The 18,596-nt window shown below is 49.9% G+C and overlaps 1 protein-coding gene across 2 annotated transcripts in view; it reads left to right on the top strand.

Moving 5' to 3' along the window:
* Positions 1-6,220: 6,220 nt before the first annotated feature.
* The window catches only part of LOC144954256 (mitogen-activated protein kinase kinase kinase 13-like), a 43,481-nt gene continuing 31,105 nt past the window's right edge, over positions 6,221-18,596 (top strand). For both annotated transcript variants that reach the window (XM_078884872.1, XM_078884818.1), the window contains exon 1: positions 6,221-6,754. The gene's annotated coding sequence lies outside the window, so the exon portion shown is untranslated. The remainder of the gene's footprint in view (positions 6,755-18,596) is intronic.

The raw sequence follows: 18,596 nt of genomic DNA, 5'->3' as shown, positions 1-18,596 counted from the left end.
AAATAAATCATCATTGCGCAAGAAGGTGTTTTTGTTAATATCGCGTGCATCACCGGTGTACCGCCAATACGTTCATTTCGCAAAGCTCTGCGGTCCGCTACCTGTGAAGGGTTTGTTCGGCAATTGATGAGTTGTTTATACATTGTGGGACTTGAAATATTTAGGCGACGTTTTAGGAAATGGTCCTCCATGTCACAGATCGAGCAATGTGCTCTGGAAATAGGAGCAGTGCCCGAAACGTCGCCTATTCCAATTAACCCCTTTTAGAGCTGAGATGCAGCACAGTAGTGTGCACATTTTGTTTCGAAATGGCGGGCCGAATGAAACAAAGTCCCGTGTGGTTTTAGATTTGAAGCTTTCGTGACTGCAAGGATTCATATTCTTAGGTTTTTTCGGTAAAGTCACGTAGGTAAAAAATTTGAAAAATATTTAAAATTAATAAAATAAAAATAAAAATTCTAGATTTGAAGCTTTCGTGACTGCAAGGATTCATATTCTTAGGTTTTTTCGGTAAAGTCACGTAGGTTGACAGCCCGCGGGCGGAAGGTCCCCTCCACCAAAGCTGTTCAAATCCCTTTTGTCTCCACCGCATTCCTAAACACGCACAGTCACTTGGTTCAGTATTGGGTAATAAACTGGAGGAAGCTTGCTCTGAGACAACACGTTTATTATAACATCAACAGACTGCAACACAAAAGGAGTAACGGCTCCTTCCACCCGATACTCTCTGGAGGTAGTCCCTTAGGTCTCGCTCGCCTCTCACGAGCTATCACTACGCCTACCATGGGTGGAAAAAAATTAACCCGTAAAAACAAAGTTTTTCACTATAAATCCTTTATATGCGTGTTCAATGGGCCACAACCCAGCCCACATTGGTCTTTGAAACGGGCGGCTAGAGTCCTCTCGTCCTCTGGCTGGAGATGGCTGCCACCTATGGGTCAGATGATTGCCTGCCACCATTAAGCAATTGGTAATTAAATATAATTCTTTTTTTCATAAAAAGTGTAAAATTTTGGGAAAAATTTTCATTTCACGAAAATACATTGTCACGCACAACGAGTCTGTGTGCAAAATGTCATCTCGATTGGATCACGGGAAGTGGGTTAAAAAACGACCGAAAGATTTGCACGGTCGTAAGCGCGCAAGCAAGCAAGGAAGTGAACTTAATATAAAGGATTTAAAAACCCGATTTTTCCAGCGGCAGGCATCGGGTTTTTTCTTTAATACAATTAAACCCGATTTCGGGGAATTAAACCCTGGTTTAATGAATACGAAACTCTGATCCAAGGCTTAGGCTGCTTCCTCGTCGGTGCTGCTATCGTACTCGGGGGGGGGCCGTCGGGCACGGGGTAGTCGTAGAATGCGGCGGGCAGGTTGGTCTTGATGGACACGAGCTTCTCCTCCACAATCGTGGGCGCCAGTGAGTTCCTTAGCTTGGAATGGATGAAGCCCATCGTTGAGAAGTGCGGTTCTGCAATTAGAACCAATTAAACAGGATTTCTCACAATCTCAGATGATCGGGTTTAATATAATAAAAAGACAATTAAACCCGATTATAAAAAAAACCCAACTGTGCCACCCTTGACGCCTACACTGCCGGGGCTTGAGTCTTCCCTTGACTCTTCACTGGCTATAAGTCGGAGCTTTCACCGGTACAAGCTCGAGCCGACCCTAGCCAGGGGTTCGACTCTGCCCATTGGGTTCTTCTCTTCAGGGCACCAGGTGAGGCTCTTCAATCTTCGGCCGGACGATGACTGCCGGGACCGTTCAGAGGTCCCGCTTTTATACAGAGTCCGTGGCTCGCTCCGCCCCGGCCACACCTTCCTTCTAAAACCTTCGAGCAGGTTCTGGGAGGGTGACGTCATCCCCCAGCCCCCTCCTGGGGTCTGGGTCCCTGGATCCGCTATCCCATAAAGGTGTTACCGTTGGTCCCTTGGGCTGTCGTCCTTAGACGCTGGGATCTGTCACTCTTCCGCCCCCTATTGACACGAGCTAGTACTGCCGGCTATGAGTAGTGGCGATAATGTCCAACCATGCCACTAAATACCATTTGGATCTTTCGGTAAAGTAACGTAGGTATAAAATAAAGTATAATTTTATTTTAAAATAAAATAAAATATTATTTTAAAGTAAAATAGTATTTTTAAATTTTACTTTAAAATAAAATAAAAGTATTTTATTTTAAAATAAAAAAAGTATTTTATTTATAAAATGTTATTTTTAAATATTGTATTTTATACCTAGGTGACTTTACCGAAAGAACCAAAGAGTATGGATTCCTGCAGTCACGAAAGCTTCAAATCAAGATCATTCCACTACAGTTCTATGACTGGTCCGCCCGTGTGAGTTACTGAGTGGCGGATGTGGGTTGGTTCAGGACACGTGATGGGCGATAATAACTACGGAGTGCAAACTTCAATAGATAAAGCTATGCATGTTGAACTTCTTTCACACCTTACGTAGCCAACCGTGCCAATCGGAGGTGCGGGGGAAGGACAAGAAACTAAACACAAAACGCAGTTTTAAATCAATGAGTTTTCAATCTAGACGACTTAAAAGTGCTTAGCTCCAGTGGGTTCTTAATGCAGTATCGAGAGGAAGAGCGTTCCAGACGGTCGCAAAAGCGCATCTGAAAGTGCGCGCTGATGCAGTGAACCACCGTCTTTGTTCGACGTCTCGTAACGGAGATGGAGCGACGGAATCAGCTCGTGGGCAGGAGGTGCTAGGTGGATACGGTTTTTTTTCTTCCTTTTGCAACATCGCAAGACCGTGAAGGATGGCGATGGCTAGGGGATGCCTTCATCCAGCAATAGATCAATCGTGGATGATGGTGAGGTTGTTTTAAAATCCTTTATATTAAGTTCACTTGCTTGCTTGCTTGCGCGCTTACGACCGTGCAAATCTTTCGGTCGTTTTTAAAACCCACTTCCCGTGATCCAATCGAGCTGACATTTTGCACACAGACTCGTTGTGCGTGACAATTTATTTTCGTGAATTTTTTTTTCCAAAATTGTACACTTTTTAGGAAAAAAAAATATTTAATTACCAATTGCTTAATGGTGGCAGGCAATCATCTGACCCATAGGTGGCAGCCATCTCAAGCCAGAGGACGAGAGGACTCTAGCCGCCACGCATATAAAGGATTTATAGTGAAAAACTTTGTTTTTACGGGTTAATTTTTTACGCGGCTGGGTACGTGGCCGCAATGCGATGCATTCAAATGAAGCGACATTTCGTGCATTCGCGCAACTATCCCACGATTTCCACCGAGCTGAGCTGCTCTGACGGATATCCACACAGCTCGTAGGCAGTTGTAGCAACTCGGGGTCGGTGGAGATTCGACAAAATCTCAACGTTTGTGGACACAGTGAGTGGCAGGGTGAGCGCCGTGGCTGGGGTGGACGTGACGAGCGCTGCTCCAGCGGCAACATCTATTGTTGTACACGTAGCCAGCTTTCGCGACCAATATCATCCGTAATAGAGGGGGTTTTTGGGGGTTAGATCGCGTTAATGTTTGAATGTGTCGTTAAACCCGCCACCACCCGACACAGCCAATTAGTAAGGGTCGTCACGTCAACAGAACGTGGCCAATTCGTCACTAGTACAGCACTAGTGTGTAGTGTAGTGCTATAGTAGTGTAGTGTATAGTGTACTAGTACAGCACCACCGGTGTGTTGGAGAGCCAAGCCACAGCATTTACCATCTGAGGACGATGTTTCGCCAGTATTTACAACTAGCTTCATCAGGCGACGGACAGATTTGTAAAGCGAGTTGTAATTGCTGGCGAAACGTATTATTACTTTGGTTCTTTCGGTAAAGTCACGTAGAAAGAAAATAATAATTAAATAATTGCATACGACGTTTCGATTGCAACACAAGCAATCGTCATCAGGTACAAATGAAAGAGAAAACAAACCTAGTAAACTTAGAAATATAATGCAATACAACACAGAGAGTAGGCTAACATAACAGTCAACACTCTACCTGGTTGATTACGTTCTTCCAAAGATTGCTAAATTTGAGATAGAGAAAAAACACAGACACAGAGACACATAGACAGACACATAAGCAGAGAGAAATAACACAGAGACACACAGAGAGAGAGAGAGAGACGCGCACATAGGCACACAGAAAAACAAAAATGTCACACTTATCTTCTAATTTAGCAATCTTTGGAAGAACGTAATCAACCAAGCTATGTGTTAATTGTGTGTTGACCGACTTTCTGTATTGCATTGCATTACATTTACAAATTTGACTAAGTTTGTTTGATTAAGTGTGTTTTCTCTCTCTCTGTGGTATTGCTCTAGTATTTCCTGCAGTCACGAAAGCTCCAAATCTCTCGTTGACATGCTAATTTCTCTACCCCCCCCCTTCTCTCTCTGCCCCCCTCTCTCTCTATTTAAGGCCTCGACACAGAGGCGTTGTTTTTCTGTGTGCCAATGTGCGTCTCTCTGTGTGTGTGTGTCTCTGTGTTGTCTCTCTCTCTGCTTATGTGTTTGTCGATGTGTCTCCGTGTCTGTGTTTTGTCTCTCTCTCAAATATAGCAATCTTTGGAAGAACGTAATCAAGCAGGTAGGGTGTTGACTGTTATGTTAGCCGACTCTCTGTGTTGTATTGCATTCTATTTCTAAATTTCGATTTAAAGCTTTCGTGACTGCAGGGATTCATATTCTTGGATCTTTCTTTCAGCGTTCATTAGGACGCTGTCTTTCCGACAGCTCTTTTCTTCACCTGAGGACGGCTGCTTGTGTTGTGGCCGAAACGTCGTGAGAATTGTATTGTTTCATTTTTATTATTGTATTATTTCCCTTCTACGTGACTTTACCGAAAGATCCAAGAATTAGATTTCTAAGTTTACTAGGTTTGTTTTCTCTTTCATTTGTACCTGATGACGATTGCTTGTGTTGCAATCAAAACGTCGTATGCTATTATTCAATTTGTTTTTCTTTCTCCGTGACTTTACCGAAAGAACCAACGAGCAATTCCTGCAGTCAGTTTGAAACGTATTATGGATCCACTGTTTGCACTGTACGTCTAGGCTCCCGTATCTTACCTCCCCGCCTTCACCAACGCACAAATGACACATCATCTGTCGTGCTTGGAAGAACATGCGTTCCTGTGCGGATGGCCCTCACACACCCACACCACACCACACTCAAGTCGTTAAAAGTGGTCTTGGGATTGGCGAACCCGAACGCAACATATGGCAAGATCATGATGAGTTACGATCTATTTAAAAACTGAAACATTGAAACTATTTTTTTTACTTTAGCAGGTAATGACCACGAGCTCTTTTTTACAGAAGCGATCTGTCCACAACTGATAGCTCAACCAAGTGGCTTATCATGTGGACATTTGTAACAGCCAAATACTCGGAACGCGTGATGTTGATTCTAAATGTCTGGGGGAAACCGGGAGGACCCGGAGAAAAATCCACGCGACCACGGGGAGAACATGCAAAATACCAAATACGCAGCAGGCGTCCGTGTCGGGATCGAACCCAGGACCTCCTGTATACCAGGCGAGGGGGATGACATCTCGCCACCACGGTGCCCCCCCCGCTCCCCTCGATCGCCCAGGGCGTAACAGAGAAATTAAATGCAATGTTCACAAATCAAATGTCACGAGGAACTGCTCTTGGTATTGCAGAAGCAGTGTGAAAAACAACGAGCCGCACCACCGTCATTGGCAAACACACCGCCTCTGCTTAAACAGCCGTGTCGCCAGGGATCCATCTCCCACTTCAAATGTTCGTCGACTTGAGCAGGTGGTGGTGGTGGTGGGTGGCATACTGGATGTGGTATGCCGAGTGCGGACTATTTTTTTTTCGTCCGGGTCACCGACCCGGGATAAAAATTAAGCCCTGCCTCCCCAACTATACACATAACAGGGACATTTTGTTATCCACAATTCTTGTTATACACAATTTAGCGGATAACAGGAAGACGGTCAGAGGGCTTTAACCCCTAAACCTGCCGGGACGCAGCGAGCACAAAAAGGCCCCGCACCTCGAGCCCCCACGCCCGGCCGCCTTTGTCTCTCCCCCCCCCCCCCCAGCACCGTATGGCTCAGCGAGCACAAAAAACCCCCGGCAGCACCTCGAATCCCCACGCCCGACCGCCTTTGTCTCTCCCCCCCCCCACCCCAGCGCCGTTTGGCTCAGCGAGCACAGCACCCGCGTCACGCACGGGTCGTGACGCCCCGCGCGTGACGCTCCGGGCACGGAGACGTCACGAAGCCGAGAGACGCGGCGGCGGAGGAGGAGACGGGACGCGAGAGACAGAGAGAGCGAGACAGCGAGACAGAGAGAGACAGCGAGAGACAGAGAGAGAGAAACACCGGTGGACAGAGGCACCGCGCGTAGCTGAGATCCCGGCCAATACATCGGCGTGCGAGCGTGCGGGCGCTGCCAAACGAGAAGACACATTCGCGTGCGCGCGGACGGACGGAAGAACGGAAGAGGCGACGGATCAACAAGGGGGTGGGGGGGGGAGACGGGCGGACCGGCCGATCGCTGGACACGGACAGGCGGCTGGTCGGGCGGACGAGGAGGGCTGAAGGAGGTGGGGGGGGGCCAGGCAAGCAGGCGAACGGACCGCGCAGTGCGGCTAAGGGATCCCGCAGACGGACCGACGGGCTGATAAGCGGGAAAGGCGGTGAGCGGAGCGACGGCCGAAGGCGAGCGGGGGCACGCGGAAGATGGACGGAGCGAATCCCGCATCTCCCCCGATGACGACGTAGCCGCGAAGAGGTGAGGGCACACGAGGGGGTGGGGGGGCGGCATTGTGCCACACGGGGTCGTACCCCCCCCCCCCCCCCGACACTGCTACACTGAGCACGAAATGCGTGAATAGCCATGTACACACCGGGGCATTGCGGCAATTGATACACTGCGGGGGGGAGCATTGGGCATCATTGAGGGGGGGGGGGGGGCAATGAGACACACAGGGGCATCATACGTGGCGTGTGTGTGTACACGGTGTGTGCGGGGTGGTGCACGCAGATCGTGCACGCCGCACGGGAGATGCTTGTGTACGCCGGAGGGTCTCATCGGCTGGATCGTCGAGCTGGGCAGGATGCTAGTGGTGGGGGTGGTGGTGGGCGGGGGGGTCACAGGGACGTTTGTATAGCCGAGGGTGTAAGGGACACTCCGGAATAATTGGCTCCAAGGGGCAACGGATCGACACCAGCCCTGGGCTCTTCCCCGATACGGCTGCTGTGGCAGCTGTTGCTGGTGGTGGTGTCCGTGTGAGCCGTCATCGCTGTCGCTGCTGTTGGCATTACTTCTGCTCGACGATTGATTCTGTCGCTGTGTGTTTGCTGGTGATCTCGGCGACACGGCTGTTGTTGCGCTAGACATCGCTGCGTTCATGGGTCTGTCCAGGTTTTGCGGCTATTGTTGTCGCTGCTGCTGCTGCTGCCGTGATATGGCTCCTGCCGGTGTTGGCGTTCTTCCTGCCACCACAACTGATCCCTGTCGCTGCCACCGTCCCATGCAGAGGCTGTTTTCACGTGGCTGGAGCTTGCCTTGCTACCTTTGCCATTGCTAATGTAGCCATTGCTCGCTGCTGTTACTGGCTTCGATTATGACCCGCTGAGATTTTTATTATTTTGCTTCCGTTGTGGTCGATGCTGATGTTGCCCAATGGTGCTTGCTGCTGCTGCTCAGTAATCTTTCATTGTTCGTGCTGTCGTTTGCGCTGTTTCTGATTGTCACTCTGTCGCTGCTGCTGCTGCTGCTGTTGTTGTTTATGTTTGTAAGAGAACAGATTCCCCAGGTTGTACACACACACGCACGCACACGCGCGCGTCTCCGATGTCGCAATTTGGGGGCCTTCCCCTGTAGCGTAAAAACAATCTTCTGGCAACAAACACAGCAGTGGTGGTGCATTGCTGGCCAGGGCTGGAGCTATTTTCGGAGCCTGCTGCTTCCAATGGCTTAAGTGTGCACGAGCCTGAACATTGAATCCCAATAACCATAACAACAACCCCGAAGGTGCCTTCGTCTGGCTCTTGTGAGCCTCAGTTATTGACACCGGACCCTCAGAATGTCATTCAATGTTGTGGAAGTGTCATTGAGTCTCAGTTCGTGACGGCGAACACGAAATCATCGCAAGCGTGCCTCGGTCTGTGTTCTGTTGTGAGCACCGAATCAGAAGAAATCCTGAAGGTGCCTTGGCGTGTCCTCTATGAACCTCGGCCGCACTGAACCTTTTGCGATCGAGAAGGGGTTGATGAACCCGTTGCGTTGTTTGATCGAACGCTGGTGGGCAGTGCAGGCTGGTGAAGTGGCGGTTAAGAGCGCACGCCAGAGGTCGCAAACGGGTTTTGATTCCTTACCCGTACCCGTACCTGGCCGCACCAGGGTCGCAAATAGGTAGCCGTTCCCTACCCGTACCCGTACCCTACCCGAAATGAGTGACAAACGGTGACTCACCAGTGACTCACGGCCTACCCGTACCCGTACCCGGCCGCACCAGGGTCGCAAACGGCTACCCGTACCCGCACCCGGCCGGGTACGGGATACGGGTAGCCGTGTATCGGGTAGGGTACGTGTATCGGGTACCCGGTTGCGACCTCTGGCGCACGCACTGCGCTACGAACCCGGGGCACACGAGTTCGATTCCCGCTCACGGCCAACACCGGCGACGGTTTATCTGAACCCGCCATGGACCTCCCCAAGGAAGGTCGACTCAGCCTCAAATGAGGACGTGGTGCGGTGTGTCAAAACGTCGTCGCCACTGGGGAGACAAATGCGGTCGGGCGTGGTGCCGGCCACCGACTCACCCGCCTACCCCCTCGTGTACCGGGCCGGCCCTTCATTGGTGCTACTCGCTAACAGCATTAGCCTCAACAGTCTGTTACGGGCTATAGGGGGGGATCTTTATCTTTGGGGTGGGGAGGGGGAGGCGCCTGGAATGGTTTCACGTATCACTCATCACCACCCAGCCCTAGCCGGGAATCGAGCTTAGGTTTTGTGGGTTCATAGCGCAGTGCGCGTACCAAGAGCGCCACTGCTCCACCCCCTTTGCCGGTTGTAAGCATTCGACTCAAAGACAAGAACACTGCGTCCTGTACGGAGAGGAGGAATAAGCTCGGGAGACCGACACGGAGACACACACACAGAGAGAGAGAGAGAGATACGGAGAGAGACAGAATCCCGGGAGGCAGACACTGAGACAGACACACGAGTGATATATTTGGAGAGAGACACAAAAACAAAGACACACACACAAACCAGAGAGAGAGAGAGACACACACACACGCATCGATACAGACTTAGACACAGATAGAGAGACGCTACAGAGACGAAGCACAAAGGCGTGTTCGGAGAGTTGCCGATAGAGAGAACATTCTGGGAGACCCTGTGCACACGCACAGCACAAGCACCTCGGAAGCTTCGTTTCAGCCGGGTCTGTCCGGGCAGGTGACTCGCAAAATGGTTCCCGCACCTGGCACATCACGTCCAGTATCGCCCTTCTAGCCACGGCTGCTGTTGGCAACGATGCACGTTGCCTCCTCTCTTACAGCAGTCTACCAAATTCAGTGAGGGATGACGGCCCCGGCGACACAGCTGCCGGAGAGCAGAGGTGGTGTTTGCCGAATGACGGTGGTGGGGCAGTTCGTGACGTTTGGATGAGATTGTGACGCCATGGATGCTCATAACTCCGTGTGTCTGTTTTCATTGTAATCGTGACCCCTGCCGGTGTTGTGTCCGGGTTAGCCTTGACCCAAAACAAGCAAACCCCGAGACCACTCGAGTGACTTGTGTGTGTGTGTCTTTTTGTGGTGTGAGGGCATCTGCGGAGGAGCGCCGTGATTTTTTAAAGCAAAGTTAACCACAAGTGTATCTGTGGTCAAAGCTGGTGGTGGTGCTAGAGGTCCCCACAAGTGGAACTGTGGTTAAAGCTGGTGGTGGTGGTGCAAGAGTGAACCACACGTGGCTCTGTGGTCAGAGCAGTCAGCTCACGATAGGGGAAACTTGCGAGTTCAAATCCCAGCTGGTGCGTCAACTCGGCGTTTTCATCCTCAACTGATTGATTAAACGAGTGCCACTTTGTGGCAAGTCAGCAGTGGGTTGTCCTTTGAAGAAACTGGCCCCTGTCATAGGAATGTGGAATTCCTACCAATGTTTAACATGTAGGCTATTGCGACGAATATTATCCATAATAGAGGTGTTTTGGGTTAGACCGAGTAAATATACATGTGTCGTTAAACCCGCCACCACCCGACACGGCCAATTAGTAAGGTTTGTCACGTGAACAGAACATGCCAATTCGTTACTAGTACAGCACCCCGGTGTGTTGCAGAGCAAATCCACAACATTTACAATCTCAGTACGACGTTTCGCCAGTAATGGCTTCCATTCCTACCAATGGAATCGAAAACGCCTATGGTGACGAGCACTGCCCCATGTGCATTCGAGTGTGGACACACCCTGACCCTTCATTTAACCTTGTCCCAGCACGGGGCTTCACCGATGTGTTTACCTAGCTTTATTCCTGCAGATAACGGGTATTTGTGTGACCTCATCGATACCATAGTGCTGCACACAGCGCGTTTATGTGTTTCCCCTTCTGTCTTCTTCTTTTATTGGAGCTCTGCTTTGATACCTGCTCCTGGGCTGCCACCTCCTCTGTCCTCTGCCCTCCTCTACATATTCCACAGCTCCCTTCAGCTCCTCGCCTGTATTTGTAGATCATTATTTCCTTTCTGAAAGACCATATGAGTGACCTGTGGTGGTGGTGGTGGTGGTTATGCTGCTGCTGGTAGCGATTATGGTGCAAGTGTAGTGATGGTGGTGTTGTGTTGGTAGTGATGGTGATGATGATGGTGCCAGTGGTGGTGGTATTGATGGTGTTAGTGCGGATGATGATGGTGCAAGTGTAGTGATGGTGGTGTTGTGTTGGTAGTGATGGTGATTATGATGGTGCCAGTGGTGGTGGTATTGATGGTGTTAGTGCGGATGATGATGGTGCTGGTTATATTATTCAAACCAGTGATCCCAGTTGACATTTCGAGTCTCCAGATCCATGCTGTCCCACTCCCCATGACAGGACCTCGTTCTCGATAAACAACGCACACACCCATGCAGCGCCTTCCTAACAAGCTCATTAAATATTGAACGTTTTTTTTTGTTTATTTCGTGCTGCCAATTTAAATGCGAATGCAGCCCTTGCAACCTCTGCACCAAATATTGGCCTGTGCTAAAAGTTGCCCCAAGTAGAACTGGTGTTGCTTATTCATGGATTGATGGTCTCTCCACTAGCCCTGTCTCCGGAGCTTCTGTGTGGCGGGTAACCACTGCAAAAAAATATTCACAACTCTAGGCAGGAGAGTCTAAACTATACTAAACGAAGGAATTGTTTTATTTTAACCAAGTAAGCCCACTGGGCGACGTAGCTTTTTTTCAGAAGCAACATAGCCACAAATGATAGCTTCAACGAAGTGGCTTATCAAGCGGAAATATATAGCGTCCAAATACTCTAAGCGCGTGACTCTAAACGTGGAGGGAAAACCCGGAGGACGCGGAGAAAAATCCACGCGACCACGGCAAGAGAAACACGCAAACTCCAAATATACAACAGCAGGCGTCAATGTCGGGATTGAACCCACGACCTCCCGCATACCGGGCGAGGGAGTTGGGGAACCAAAGGGACGATGGATGGTGTAAGGCCCATCCCATCGACGCCCGAGCGTCGGCCCTCCTGCTCCCCACGTTGTGCGGGCCGTGGGGGCTGTGTGACCATGCATCCCCACGCTGGTCAACGTTGCTTCGTGAAAGTGGGGAAAGTGAGCGTGTGAGCGTAGAAAGTACGGCGCAATAATGGATGCTCCTCATTACAGGAGGTGAACTCCGTGGCATTGAGCGATGGTTCGCTCGTGCTCTGCCTTGCGTGGGACTGGCTCGTGAAAAATAAAAAATAAAACTTTCCTCGCATTTGTCTTCGTTATCTGGATCTCCCTTGCAAAAATAATTGACGGGCAGATCGTATTTCATGTCTAAATTGGTTGGGGAGCAGTGGCGCAGTGGTGAGCGCATTGCGCTCCTCGTATAAACCGTGCACAGTGTGCATACAATCGTATCCTACTTTAGCATAATTTATATAGCGCCTTGACCAAGGTGCTTTACAGAGAATTAGGTAGAAATTAATGTAATGGTGAAGATGACTTGAATAAAATGGATGAGAGGAAGTAATGGGCGAACCTGTGATGCGTGAATTAAGGCCAAGTGAAATTGATGAAAGGAAATAACGACGAATGGATTGGATGGATGGGGAATGAGTGGCAGCTATAGAGAGAGATTATGAGGAATGAACAGGAACGGAGGTATTGGTTCAAAGAGGAGATCAGGGGATCGTGGGATGAGCTCGGGGAAGAAGAAGTGAGTTGAGGGAGCAGTGGAGACTGATGAGCGAAGATACACGTGGAGGGGGAGTTTATTCCAGTTAAGATGGGGGGGGGGTAGCAAGAAGAGAGATTGCTTGATTGGGCACAACGAGGAAGAGGAACAGAACGGAGACAACGAAGATTGAGAACGTAGAGGGCGACACGGAGACGGAAGGATACGAGAGCGGCAAGAGAGGGTGGGGTGAGACCATGGAGGGATCTGTAGACCAACACCAATGGGGGCTAGGCTCTAAAGAAAGCCGTCTCGGGTGTGGACCAATCAACTTCAAGGACAGTGCATATTATTATCATTATCAGAGTTGCTTCTTTTTGTTTGCTTTTTTGACTACTTGTGTTGTGGTTATTGCAAACATGATGCCTTGAATAAAAGTGTCAGTTTTGTACCAGTTTAAAAGCGTAAAAACCTACTACTATATTTTGCCACTGGTAAAAGAGATCTCATAGTGGTCAGCAGGGAGTCTGTGGAGTTGAGCGAAGCGCGTCGAGGAATGGGAGTTGTAGGGAAGGTTGCATATGAAACGTGCAGAGGCGTTTTGGATTTGTCTAAGGGGGGCAACGGTGTTAATGGGGGAGACCGAGCTTACGATAGGTACAATTTCAGCAGTCCAGACGAGAATGGATGAGGTCGAATTTTGCGAACGTTGAACAAGTAAAACCGGCAATCGCGGGCAGTGGCGGAAATGTTATCGGTGGGGGAGAGGGATGGGTAAAACAATAACAGCGAGGTTGCGGGCTGAGGAAATATTGAAATGGGGGAAGAGATGGTGGGACGGGTGGGGGGAGGGAATGGGATGCAGGGAAAAATATAATTTGGGTTTTGGAAGGGTTGATGGACAGAAAGTGACGTGATGGAGACCAGGCAGGATGAGATGCGGTGAGTGAGGTCAGGGGAAAGGGAATGGAAGGGGAATAAAATGTGGATGTCATCCGTGACGAAATTATGGGGAAATGTCAGCAAAGAAAGGAGAGATTCGAGTGGTGAAATAGAGAGAGAGAGAAAAGTGGGGGAACGAGAAACTCTGACCCTTGGAGAACACGTCCAGTGAATGCACGCGCATCGAGCTGGCTGCTGGACATCGCGGCCTCACTCGTCTGTTCACTCGTTAACTCATCCATCGGGATTCCATGCACGTGATTACGCTCAATTGCGTGTGTTGTTTTTGTTAGTTTGGTTTGTTGTTGCTGCTGTGCTCACGCACCACGGATCTCCCTTGTAAAACAGCCGGGCATCTGTCTAAACGGGACCATCATCCGTGTGGCAAATCAACTCGACTCAACAAGACACAGTCCTATTTACATTTGGGTCCTGGGATGACCGCACAACTAAACACGCCGGTACGGTCGCCAAACTGAGATCAGAAACAAGTTAGGAGAAGTCATACATACGCGCGGACCCTGCAACGTGCTCCAACTCGCGTTTGCAGCCGCGTCGTAACAACATCGTCAGCTCAGGGGGTGCGACAATTGGTCAGGTGGGGGTCCCAATTTTTGATTTGTCTCGCCTGGTCGCACCTAGGCTATTGTGTATCTCCTCCTCTTGCCTAATCACATCACGCTCACGGTCTCGAACATTTGACGCTGTATGGGGCGCTCCGTCTTCGCAAAATGCAAGCGCGACAGCTCCATTAGTGCCTCTTTGCAGTATTACGTCGCTGCTCTAAATGAAAGTCATTTCTCTTCTTGGTTCTTTCGGTAAAGTCACGTAGAAGGGAAATAATAAAATAATAAAAATAAAACATGCTTTACCGAAAGAACCAAGAAGATGAATCCCTGCAGTCACGAAAGCTTTAAATCGAAAGTAATTTCATTTGAAAAAAATGTAAACCGCTTTTCGAATAAGCGTTGTTCGTTCTTTTGCACTGTTGTCGAAAACAAAATCTCATGGTAGTTGTCAAGGGGGCCCTAACGCGAAGCTTTTGGCCACCAGGGAGGGGGGCCAAGGCATCCCCTGCCTGCCCCCCCCCCCTCGTTACGACGCTGCACGTTTGTCTTTACAAGGTAGCAGTGCGGAAGCTGACGGGAGGGGGGGAGGAGGGGTGCTGTCAGCGCAATGAACGATTGCATTTGTTTTGGGTCTCAAAGTTTTGGATCAACCCTTGGGTAAAACGGCGTCGCGTCTTGAGTATTGGGTCATCTTCACGCGAGCCGTCGTTACGACAGTTGTAACGTGCCCACGCGCGGCAGACGGTCGGAGCTCACGCACACGAAACGCTCTCAGAGTTATCTCGCGAAGCCGTAGGAACCACAAAGAACCTCCGAAACACAGCACCAAACAAGCGGAAAATACAGCGACAAATATTCCGTTTGGCGTGGCGCTTTGCTGAACGCTCACGTTGTTCACGCCGGCGCCGCGCGTCTGTATCGGTGTCAACAACTCGGCCCAGTGGGGTGACACACTTCAAACCGGCCGGAGAGTGTGGGGGGTGCTGGACTGCTCAACATCTCGAGAGCTCCAAGTTAACCCCGGAGAGCGGTGCTCTTGGCTTTGCAGACCCAACAAGGGTCCGCCCAGGCAAGGAAGTGCTAGAGAGAGAGGGGTGGGGGGGGCGGTGTTGGGTCCAAGCACGGGCACAACCCGGAGCTCAAAATAGCGCCAAGTCCACGTTGAGTTGAGCGAAGGGGGCTCTTGAGTTGCCGAGAGCAGAACCGCAGTGGCCCTCGAGGGCCACTTCCCTCGCTGGAGGACTTTGATGACAGGGATTGAAAGGCGACGTTGACCTAAGAAAGCAGAGTCCCCGTGTGTCTCCGCCATGGCAGCCTTGGGTGCGATACGAACACGGGGCCAGCCTGGAATATGAATGCAGTCTGCTTTCCTGCGTGTGTTTTCATAACGCGAATTGGATACACGGAACGCGATGAATGTATTAGGGAACACGTTTTGTTAATAACGCGGATGCGTTATAAAACCACCCACGCGCCTCAGTCTTTGTTCAGCCCGAGTTACGCATCTCACGTGTTGTCACCGTGGACTGTGCTTTACCCTCTATCATATATTATTATTTATTATAACGCGGTGTTCTTTAGGAACGCATCTACCGAGTTATAGGAGAGCAGACTGTACCTGGGATGTGGTGATTACCTCCCTTCCTCTGCTCAGCAATTCGATTAATCGCCACGATTCGGGGTCAAGGTTTTTATTCAAGAGCCGATTTTTCGCTGTCTTGTTTGTATTGTATGTAATTCGTATTCTGCCTCGTTTGTAAAGTTCTGTTCAGTCATGTTTCCATCAGCACGGCCGCTTTTTTTTCCATTTGCCAAACGAATATATTATAAGGTCACACTCCTCATCACTCGCAAGGTCCTGCCACAAGTGAACCACAAACACCTCGCTGGTCTCGTCAAGCAACACAAACCATCACGCGAACTCCGCTCATCCTCGCAGCGGCTCAGATGCGCTTCTGTGGCCGTCTGGAACGCTCTTGCTTGCGATATTAGGAAGCCACTGGAGCTATGCACTTTTAAATCACCTAGGTTTAAAACTAATTTCTTTAGAACTCCTTCTTGTGTTAAGTTTGTTGTCCTCCTGCACCTCCGATTAGCACGGTTGGCTACGTACAGTGTGAAAGAAGTTCTACACACATTAAAGCCGGTAAATCAGCTTACGGCGTTGATCACTTACCCATTGTTACCTATCAATTTCTATGCTTATTTACCACACCTGAATGAACGACCCCCTGCAAACACATGGGGAGAGACGGAGAGATACACACGGAGACACACGGGGAGACACACGGAGAGACACACGGAGAGACATACGGAGAGACATACGGAGAGACACACGGAGACACACACGGAGACACCTGGAGACACACGGAGATACACAGAGAGACACACAGGGAGACACACAGGGAGACACACAGAGAGGCACACAGGGAGACACACGGGGAGACACACAGGGAGAGACACACGGAGACACACGGAGAGACATACAGAGACACACGGAGACACGGGGAGACACACACGGAGAGACACGGAGAGACACACGGAGACTCACGTGGAGAGACACACAGAGAGACACACGGAGAGACATACTGATAACACAGTGGTCGGCGTGCTGCACTATGAACCATATGACCTGCGTGATATAACCTGGTCATGGCAAGAGATATTCAAACCCGTTTTTGCGTTCCCCTTGATCACTTCAGCAGCCCGCATTGACCAGCGTGGTAAGGTACGGTCAAACAACCCCCATGATGGACGGACACAGCATGGGGGAGGCCTTCATCCAGCATCAGATTGTCAAACGGTGGTAAGTTGTTGTTTACTTTTTGACATTTTTTTTATGATGCGGGGCCCAATCCCTATCGATAAGACAAACACTGTTGGCGTACCACAGGGTGAACTTTGAACTCCGTGCCTCAGTGGCAAGGCAACAAAATAAAAAAACATTCCCTTTACGTGGCGAGTTCCACGACCTTTATCTCCGAGTGTTCGGTGCGCGGGCATCTGGCCAGGCTCCCTGGCCCCTGTGCTCGGTCAATATCGCCGAGGAGACTACGCGCACACCAGGGGCACAGGTGCGAGTGTGCCGGGGAATTTGGTGAAGTTGGCGGGGTTCACGGTGGATTATCCTCGTAGCAAAAGTCGCGACACATGCTACGGGTCCCGGAACTTTTCAAAGGCCCCGCGCTAAATGCTTTCAAGCTATCAATTTCCGGTTCAGCGATTCTGCACTTGCTCTATTACTGTAGTACTATACCGCCTTCAACTTTTATGAACGACTGGGTGTTTAAGGTTAGCGATTTCTCCTATTATCTGGCTTTATAGCAAATTAAAAAATCTAATGACGTACTTTACTATCTAAGTAAGAAATGTGTTTTAACATTTGACTATGCAAGTACACATTTTGTGTTTTAATATTTATGTGTTTTTAATTTTTTATTTTGGGCCCCTTGATAACATATGCTACAGGCCCCGCACTATCTTAATCCCGCACTGGCGCGCTCCCTCCCATTAACGGTGTGATAGAGGGGTCAGTGGAGTCAGCTGACCTCATCACTCCCCGAGACACTCGTCGCTGCAAGCTGTTTCTGTCCAGGTGAAGAACGCAAACGGGCTGTGTGACTGGCCGATTGTTTGGGTGACTGGTTGTTTAGAGAGCCACCTGGATGGATCACGTGGTGGGAGACAGGTACGCTGTGTTGGTGGCTGTCTTTCTGGTTGTATCTTGCATGTATGTACGTTTAACTTTTTTCGCGCCGTACGTCGCCAACTGTACTAACCGGAGGTGCTGTCCGAGTATGTGGCTGGGTGGATGGATATGTCTCTAGCTGGGTAAGCGGGTTGCTTTTTGAGTGCCTGGGAGGGTTATTAGCTGGATGGGTAGCTGGAAGGTTATCTCACTAGTTGTGTGAGTGAGTGCCAGGCTGGGCATGTGCTGGGTGGGTGAGTGGCTGACTAAATGGGTCGGTGAATACTTTGGGTATATGTAGCTGGCTGGATGGCTGGCTTGGCTGGCTAGGTTCGTGGGTGCCTGGGTGAGTGGCTGGCTACCTTGGTCGATAGTGAGCACCAGAGTAAGCGATTGGCTGACTTACCGGCCGGCTAAGTGGATGGAGAGCTGGCTGGCTGTCTGATAGGTCAAGTGGGCGGGTGGGTGGGTGAGTGGGCGGTGGTGTAAAGGGTGGCGTGAGGGATGAAGTTCAAAGTGGCCTCATGAATATCTTGTCAGGAGTGAGCGAACGAGTCGCACACTCGACTCCCCTCGTTTACCGTGACCCTATTTTTATCCCCTGACATCATCCACCGGGCGGGCGTTCTCCCGTTCAGAGTCAGTGCACGTGTGGATCTCTATTGCCTCCTTCAACTAGGTCACTCGAAATCCACCTGCTCGCGCCAAACTTGATTTAAAAACATTATTCAAGATGTTTTTTTTTTGTAAATCGGCCATCGTTAAGGATGAATGCAGTGCGATTATACAATTGTATACGTGTAGGTAGGTGTACATCCTGGATGTCGTGATGGAGCTGCGTGGTCAGTGCTCGGAAGACACAAAGCACCACTCTACAACATGGTCATGAGATTATAGACAATGGCTATTGTGCGTGAAGCTATACCGTGTGTAAAGTAATTTGTGGCGATAGTAGCATGCCTATCTTGAGCCGTATTCTTTGTCTTTGCAAGAAATTGTCAAGTAGTGTGAATATCGTGATATCTGCATAACTAGATGAAGACATTTACGG

This window comes from Lampetra fluviatilis, chromosome 1 (assembly GCF_964198595.1).
Source record: "Lampetra fluviatilis chromosome 1, kcLamFluv1.1, whole genome shotgun sequence".
In the NCBI taxonomy this organism is placed as follows: Eukaryota; Metazoa; Chordata; class Hyperoartia; order Petromyzontiformes; family Petromyzontidae; genus Lampetra; species Lampetra fluviatilis.
The sequence above is the reverse complement of the archived record's forward strand: the minus strand, read 5'-3'. Positions and strand labels throughout refer to the sequence as shown.